We start from the raw sequence: 7862 nt of genomic DNA on the forward strand, positions 1-7862 counted from the left end.
TAAGTGAAAATTACAAGTTTTTCTTCTCTCTCTCTCTCCATAGTCTATGGCCAGCACGTGCACTGCACCACCGACGCCGACTGCACAGGGGCATGTGACACAGTGGGGCAACAGGCTGAGTGCTACGAGAATGAATGTCATTGTCACCCGTACGTAAACTGCACAATCGACGCCCACTGCGAAGAAGTTGTGTGTGACACAATTGGACACCAGGCTCTGTGCCACGAGAATGAATGTCATTGTCACATAGATGCTGAGGAGTGTGAGCAAGATTGGCAATGCGCTCATTGTGGAGCAAATTCCACGTGCGACGCACACTTCTGTCACGGGATCGACTGTATTCACACGTAAACGTTGGATAAGACCAGGAGGAACAACGCTTTTATCGAGGTTTGTATGATTTATGCATATTAAACGGATGAATTGGTAATATAATCATCATGCTTTGGTGTAATACGTACCAATGTTTTGACCATACAGTGATGGTAATTCAAATTAAGTTTTAATTAACATAACATTAATGTGTTTGTTCTCAATTCAATAGAATTAAATTCAGTGACTTATTGAATAGGAGATATAAAGCATAGCAGAAAACGCAAATTATTTTACAATTTAAAGGCCACGATCTGCGTCAGTTTTCTATTCTTCGGTGTTATAAATACTGCCACATACTGACGATAACTGTTTACTTTAAACTGATGTTGTTGGGCGAACCAGAGTACCCGGAGAAAACCCTCTTGTCTGATTTGTTGACAACAGCCCAAACTCACATACGTCTATGCCGGGAATTGAACCCTGCCGAGAAGCGAGTGCGCTAACCACTGCGCTAGCCGCACAACCTGCTACAGTTTGCTTCAGATCTTATCATTAGACCACTTTTATACTGATGAGATTTTTTAATAACCGTCATGTTTTTATTTTGCTTTCAGATGACGGAATGGGCTGCCATTTTCTGATCTGTTATTAATGTTTGTTGAATAAAAAACCTAATCCAAAAACTTAGCATTGTTGTTAAATAAAGGAGGAAACTTCATATGGTTTTGAACAATCAATTATAAGAGTTGCTTCATCAAAGGCGCTCTGCGCAGATATGTGCGACCGAAAAAGTAGCCGATAGTATCATATGGAAATTTAAAGGGACTCGCTCATGTTTTTGAAAAAATGCATGTTTTTGTAAAATGGACTTTTTTGTATGACGAAATAAAGTGTGGCAAATCATAAGGAGCATGAAAACTAAGATACCAAAAGCTGGAACTCTCAGCAAATGTTGATATTTGCTCAAATACCGTCTGTGAAGACCTCAATTTTCATTAGCGTTAATAACGGCTTTGAACGATTCGTTTTTGCGTGATTGGTTGATTGACATTATCACGTGTTATTATCAATGTATTGTTAAAAGGTCAAAATATATATTCTTTTGTAAAAGTTCTTGTGGCCTAGTGGTTAAGTCGTCTGTTATGTTTGTTTTTTCTTGACTCGCATCCCACTTAAACCAAAATACTTTTTTATACTATAATTGTATTGTTTTTTTTGGTCCAAAACCATGAGCAAGTCAAAAGACTTTTATGACAATGAACAATTCATGGAAATGGACGACAATTCATGGAAAATGACATGGACGACAATTTATGGAAACTGACATGGATGATATTTCATGGTAATGGACGACAATTCATGGAAATGGATATCAAACAAAGTCCGTGCACGATTTAATCAATTTCTAAAAAAAACTAAAAAAGGAAAGTTATTAGTTAGTTAATAAATTAATTCTGTACCCATAAAGATAGTACTGAAATCAGGGTGGGGGGATGTATACCTGTAGTATGATGTTAATCTGAGTGTACTTTTAAACATTTACGTTTTAAAAGTTAAAATAGTATAAGGAACATATAAATGATGGATTGAAAACTACCTTCTGGATGGATTATTTTGAATGTTCGATCAGCGAGATTTCATCCTAGATTGGTTCCGTGTATATAATTATGTCCGTGGCAATACCAGCGTCCTTGAGAACGTGAAAAGAAAACTAAAACATTTTCTTTCACATTACTTTTTAAAATATGTTTTGTCTGATCACATTCAACAAAGATTTCCATATAGTAAGCGCAGTGGTCAACGCACTCACTTCTCACATAGGCGACCCGGGTTCGATTTCCAGCCAGGGTGCAAGTGAGTTTGGATATATCATGTATATTGTATCTTGATTTGAGTCTCGTCCATATACATACTTAAAATTACATGCGACATATAAAACAAGTATATGGTCATTCTATACAGAATTACAAGTGACTATTTGACAAATACACAGAACATTTTATCTCCCACCTCAGATTAGTAGATCCAATAATTTAACCATGCTAGAAATTCTTATCTTGCCCACGGGCGAAGATAAAATGCCCGTATTCGGAACTCCTTTTTAATGGTCGTCACATTGTAATTACCTCCCTTGTTAAAGACTGTCGTCAGTAGCATCATGGAAACCTTGTTTTGTGACAATATTTAGAACGCTAATTAATTATTTCTCGCTTCAAATGTCACCATAAAATAGTTTTCACGCACCTTTCAAAATATGATGTTTTACTTTCCTAAGAACTATTTAAATACCGATTTGACTATTAACATAATCGGAATCACTGCGCGCATATCCATGACAACCACGATTACCACAAATATCAAGGTAGTGGGCCTTGCGTTTTCAGAGAAGAATATTTTCAAAGCGGTCAGTATATATGTATATATAAGAACGGCGAACCCTGGAAATGGGGCCAGATCCGACCTGAGGGACATATTTGCAATGTGAACTTTTTTAGTTCGTAAAAGTTTGAATATATCATTAATTAAATGTAGTATTTAAGCTTGCATTTGTTGATCATAGTAAATTGATTGATTGTAAACATAATTAGCATTCCCAATAATTAAGTCATTAAGTTTAACTGATGAATTACATTTCTACGCGATTTACTTGCAGCGGACTTAAAAGACCTGATTTCTGACATTGTAAACCGTCCAAATACATCCGAGGCTGTTTTCGATAAAAAAAAAAAATGGCCGAGGAGCTCCGAATGCGGGCAATTCGAGCTCAAATCCCCCCTCGAGTAATTGCATGTCGACTGCGAAATTAAAATTCGCGATAGTGTATAGTTTAATTTAGTTAAAAAAAAATTGTACAATACAGTTCAGTAAACGGGACCATGTCATTTGAAGTAGTTTGTAAGTGCTGTAATTAATTAGCAAAACGTAATATTTACAGACAACCAAGCAATGTTCTGAAATTATCCCCCAGGCCTTAAAAACATACATTTGGTTCGGGTTACGCGACCCTACCTACGAAAAAGGCGCCGACCCCACAGTTGGTAAAAATATGAAAACAAATAAAAAAAAAGTAAAATAAAAAAGTAAGTGCGATCTCATAATTATGTAGTTAAAAAACGAACGCTTTTTACAAAAGATTACCTTAACACCATTCTCCTATGATGAAAATAACACTCTTATATAAAGCCTAATAATAAAAAATAAAATAAAAAAAACCTACCTACCCTACCTATTTTCGAAATTATGAAACCCTAACCAAACTTTTAGGTTCGATTCCCCGGCCTGGGCGCATCTGAGTTGGGTTAGTGGCCACCAAGCCGGACAAGTGGGTTTTCTCCGGGGGTAATCCGGTTTCCCTCACACCACAAGACCACACTCTCGCGCAACATCGTGCCAACGAGAGTGACTTAGTATAAGCTATCATAGCTTTTTTCACAATCGTTGTAAAATATATAACGCCTAAACTAACCAAAACATCTTTTTGGCCCCATCGGATTGTACTGACTTGCCGATGACGCATACCAGACCCAAAACAACTTTTTACGGTCTGTTTTACGGGCATGTTTACTCTTTCTTTATAAATTGTCAGTGTCACCATTTGTAAATATTGCATTCCAACAGTTAGGCGATCGTTTGGTCGTTCAAATGCTGAATATGGGTCCTTGGATTACTGCGCAACGGCTTTTTGCAATTACCGTCTTTGATACCGGTGAGTGATCATACCGGGGCACTTGAGCGCGACAGAAAATAGTTCCTCCTACCGGCGTTGTCATTAATCTAGTCCGCTTGATTCCTTTGATATTTGTGGCTGTGAAAATGAATTATGGCTTAAAAGATATTCTCAGGCGATGTACGTAAGAATTCTACTTGACGATAGCAGCAGACGAAAAAATTCAAAGAGCGCGTTCCTAGTCAAAATGGCGGTCATCCAGACTGATATCATGTCTCTAAAAGGTTTGTAAATGACTGGTAGGCCTATAGCGTGTGAAAATATGTAGTGGTTTGTTTTACATTTTTAATTTGCGACACTCAAGCCGTTACTTTGATTTCATGACGCAGACGACAGCATGTAAATGCAGACGAGAGCGGAGAAAGACGAAATCTACAAAATTCCCGTTCAAGTGTTTGCTGGACAGTTGGACTCGGTTGAATTCAGGATAGTTTGTGTCAAGTACATGTTGATAGTAAGATTATCAAATGTAGCTGGCGACATAAGTCTTGGCCAACCGATGGAATTCGGAGATTCACTCCACGCTACTGTCCGCCGTGACTTGATAAATTACCGGACCGTGCCTGTATTCGGACACAGAGCGTGTGAACAAGTTTTAACCGCAGTAATTGCGTGGCCACTAACCTCGTATAAAATAAATATCATTCCCCTGTACAGCATCTTTAAGTGACACTCGTATTTAAAATCAATACATACACATGTATAATAAACATAGATTTTGAATGATACAGCTTTAACTACTTACTAAGTAATGCATTTATATGGAATATATCAATTAATGATAACAAGAGTGTAACAGCGTTTATAATACTTCTGAAAACGCTCAAATATAAAATGGCTGGTGAGTGCTAAAATATGAACTGTGTTCAACTATAATCTCAAAAGGTAGAAATAGCGTATTTATTTTCTGCACCTTTCTATCGAATTAAAATGATATCCTGCATAAGAATCATTGTTTTCGATATTTATTCTTATTTTTCGGTAAATAAAAACAATTGTATTAATTGTGGCAAATCTCAATTTGAGGTAAGGCGACTACAAAAATGTCAGATTTTCATCCCCGTCCACTCCCTCTATTTTCCATGGCCCCTTTTATTTTATTGACTCAAACAAAAGTAATGTTCTGGGCTCTGTATTTGCGTATCGGTCCGGTACTGTCCAGTAACGGTGTTTATGCATACCTACAGATTCGATGTATAACGCTATCATGTAAAAAATGAGATTTGTTACGATCGAGTTGAAACTCATGTTTATGGTCCCGTATGCAGTAAGAAAGAGCTTGAACACATATTCAACGGTAAAACAGTCATCTTAGAAGAATAAGAAATTTAAAAAAAATGTCACCTCTCACGCCCATTTAAAAAAGGATGAAAATCTAGCAAAAAAAATATATTGGCCTAAACACAGAAAAGACTTTCCATGTGATGTGAAACAAGAGCGTCTGAAGTGAATGACGTTTTTTCTCAGGGCATTAACCAACTACTTGTTGTAAAGCCAGAGTGATCTGAGTTACTACAAAAGTGAATAAAATCATTTTGAACGCCTTAACTTGACAAATGCCCTCTATTTGACCATGTCAGAATGATAGCCAATTGACCTCTAAGAAAGACCTTGACCTTTGTGATAGCCAATCGACCTCTAAGAAAGACCTTGAATTTGAAATAGCCAATTGACCTCTAAGAAAGACCTTGAGCTTTATAATAGCCAATTGACCTCTTAGAAAGATCTTGACCTTTGTAATAGCCAATTGACCCATAAAAAGACCTTGACCTTTGTGATAGCCAATTGATCTCTAAGAAAGACCTTGACCTTGTGGTGAGAGCATGAATGCAATGCGCTACACATCTTCCCAACTGCTGAACATTTTTATGTGAGGATAAAAATTCGGTTAATATCAAGCTGCACTCTCAGAGATTGTCAATTTTGACATAATTTTAAAAAAAAAGTTGTCTGGGGATCGGCTGATTTGGGCATCAATGCCTTCAATTCAGTCATATAAGATAATTCACAATAGAACAAATCTCAAATGGTTGGTTAAACTGCCGAAAAAATCAGATTTCTTAAAGCGTTATAACGCTTTTAGCCACAAAACATTTTTTTAACTTAAATATGATAAATGGCGATCTGATCTTTTGTCAGCAGTCTTATGTCAATGGTTTTCAGACTTTTACGCAAAAGATTGGCTCATTCCAAGAAAAAAAAGAAAAAAAAGTTGTCAAAAAGATATGTCAGTAGAGGACAGACGAACGGACACATCGACGGACGTTCCCACATATGGGCCTTTATTGGGTACTTTCACTCCCCATTATAAGATATACCCCCTTACTGACCCTAATAAAACAAACTCCCCATTATAAGATATAACCCCTTACTAACCCTAATAAAACAAACTCCCCATTATAAGATATACCCCCTTACTGACCCTAATAAAACAAACTCCCCATTATAAGATATAACCCCTTACTAACCCTAATAAAACAAACTCCCCATTATAAGATATACCCCCTTACTGACCCTAATAAAACAAACTCCCCATTATAAGATATACCCCCTTACTGACCCTAATAAAACAAACTCCCCATTATAAGATATACCCCCTTACTGACCCTAATAAAACAAACTCCCCATTATAAGATATAACCCCTTACTAACCCTAATAAAACAAACTCCCCATTATAAGATAAACCCCCTTACTGACCCTAATAAAACAAACTCCCCATTATAAGATATACCCCCTTACTGACCCTAATAAAACAAACTCCCCATTATAAGATATACCCCCTTACTGACCCTAATAAAACAAACTCCCCATTATAAGATATACCCCCTTACTGACCCTAATAAAACAAACTCCCCATTATAAGATATACCCCCTTACTGACCCTAATAAAACAAACTCCCCATTATAAGATATAACCCCTTACTAACCCTAATAAAACAAACTCCCCATTATAAGATATACCCCCTTACTGACCCTAATAAAACAAACTCCCCATTATAAGATATACCCCCTTACTGACCCTAATAAAACAAACTCCCCATTATAAGATATACCCCCTTACTGACCCTAATAAAACAAACTCCCCATTATAAGATATAACCCCTTACTAACCCTAATAAAACAAACTCCCCATTATAAGATATACCCCCTTACTGACCCTAATAAAACAAACTCCCCATTATAAGATATACCCCCTTACTGACCCTAATAAAACAAACTCCCCATTATAAGATATAACCCCTTACTAACCCTAATAAAACAAACTCCCCATTATAAGATATAACCCCTTACTAACCCTAATAAAACAAACTCCCCATTATAAGATATAACCCCTTACTGACCCTAATAAAACAAGAACTACCTACCAATTTCAGCTCCTATAAGAAATAAAGGAAAAAAAATATGCCCAAAATATACACATCGATATGTGCGGCCCGACAGATGGACGGTGCGACTATCATATACCCTAAAAGAGAGGCGTACAAGGTACACAGAGGTAAATGTTATAATATATCAAAAGTATAGTATTTAAGCAATGTGGGGCTGGCCGAAATATCTTGTCAACGGCTTCAGCGCGTCCCCTCGGGTCGGATATTGCCATCCGCCACGCATAAACGTGAACCTTATTTTTAAAAATTCCGAGTAATGGCCAACAATTATTGTTTTTTACGACGACGACCACGATGGCATTGCCATCGACGACGCCATTTAAAAACTTTTTTTCGTCACAATAAACAATAGCAAACAACAGTTCTACTTTTATTTGCAAGTGGAATAGGGGATGTTTGTAGTTGTTGTTTCTTTTTGTTTCCCAAACAT

The 7862-nt window shown here is 36.9% G+C and overlaps 1 long non-coding RNA gene across 1 annotated transcript in view; it reads left to right on the forward strand.

Annotated features, from left to right (window-relative positions):
• Positions 1-1002, forward strand: part of LOC128217893 (uncharacterized) — a 2800-nt gene extending 1798 nt beyond the window's left edge. Inside the window, exons 2-3 of the long non-coding RNA XR_008258285.1 lie at positions 44-390; positions 930-1002. This is a non-coding gene — a long non-coding RNA (uncharacterized LOC128217893). The remainder of the gene's footprint in view (positions 1-43; positions 391-929) is intronic.
• The last annotated feature ends 6860 nt before the right edge of the window (positions 1003-7862 follow it).

The sequence above is a fragment of the Mya arenaria genome, chromosome 14, assembly GCF_026914265.1.
Source record: "Mya arenaria isolate MELC-2E11 chromosome 14, ASM2691426v1".
Lineage (NCBI taxonomy): Eukaryota > Metazoa > Mollusca > Bivalvia > Myida > Myidae > Mya > Mya arenaria.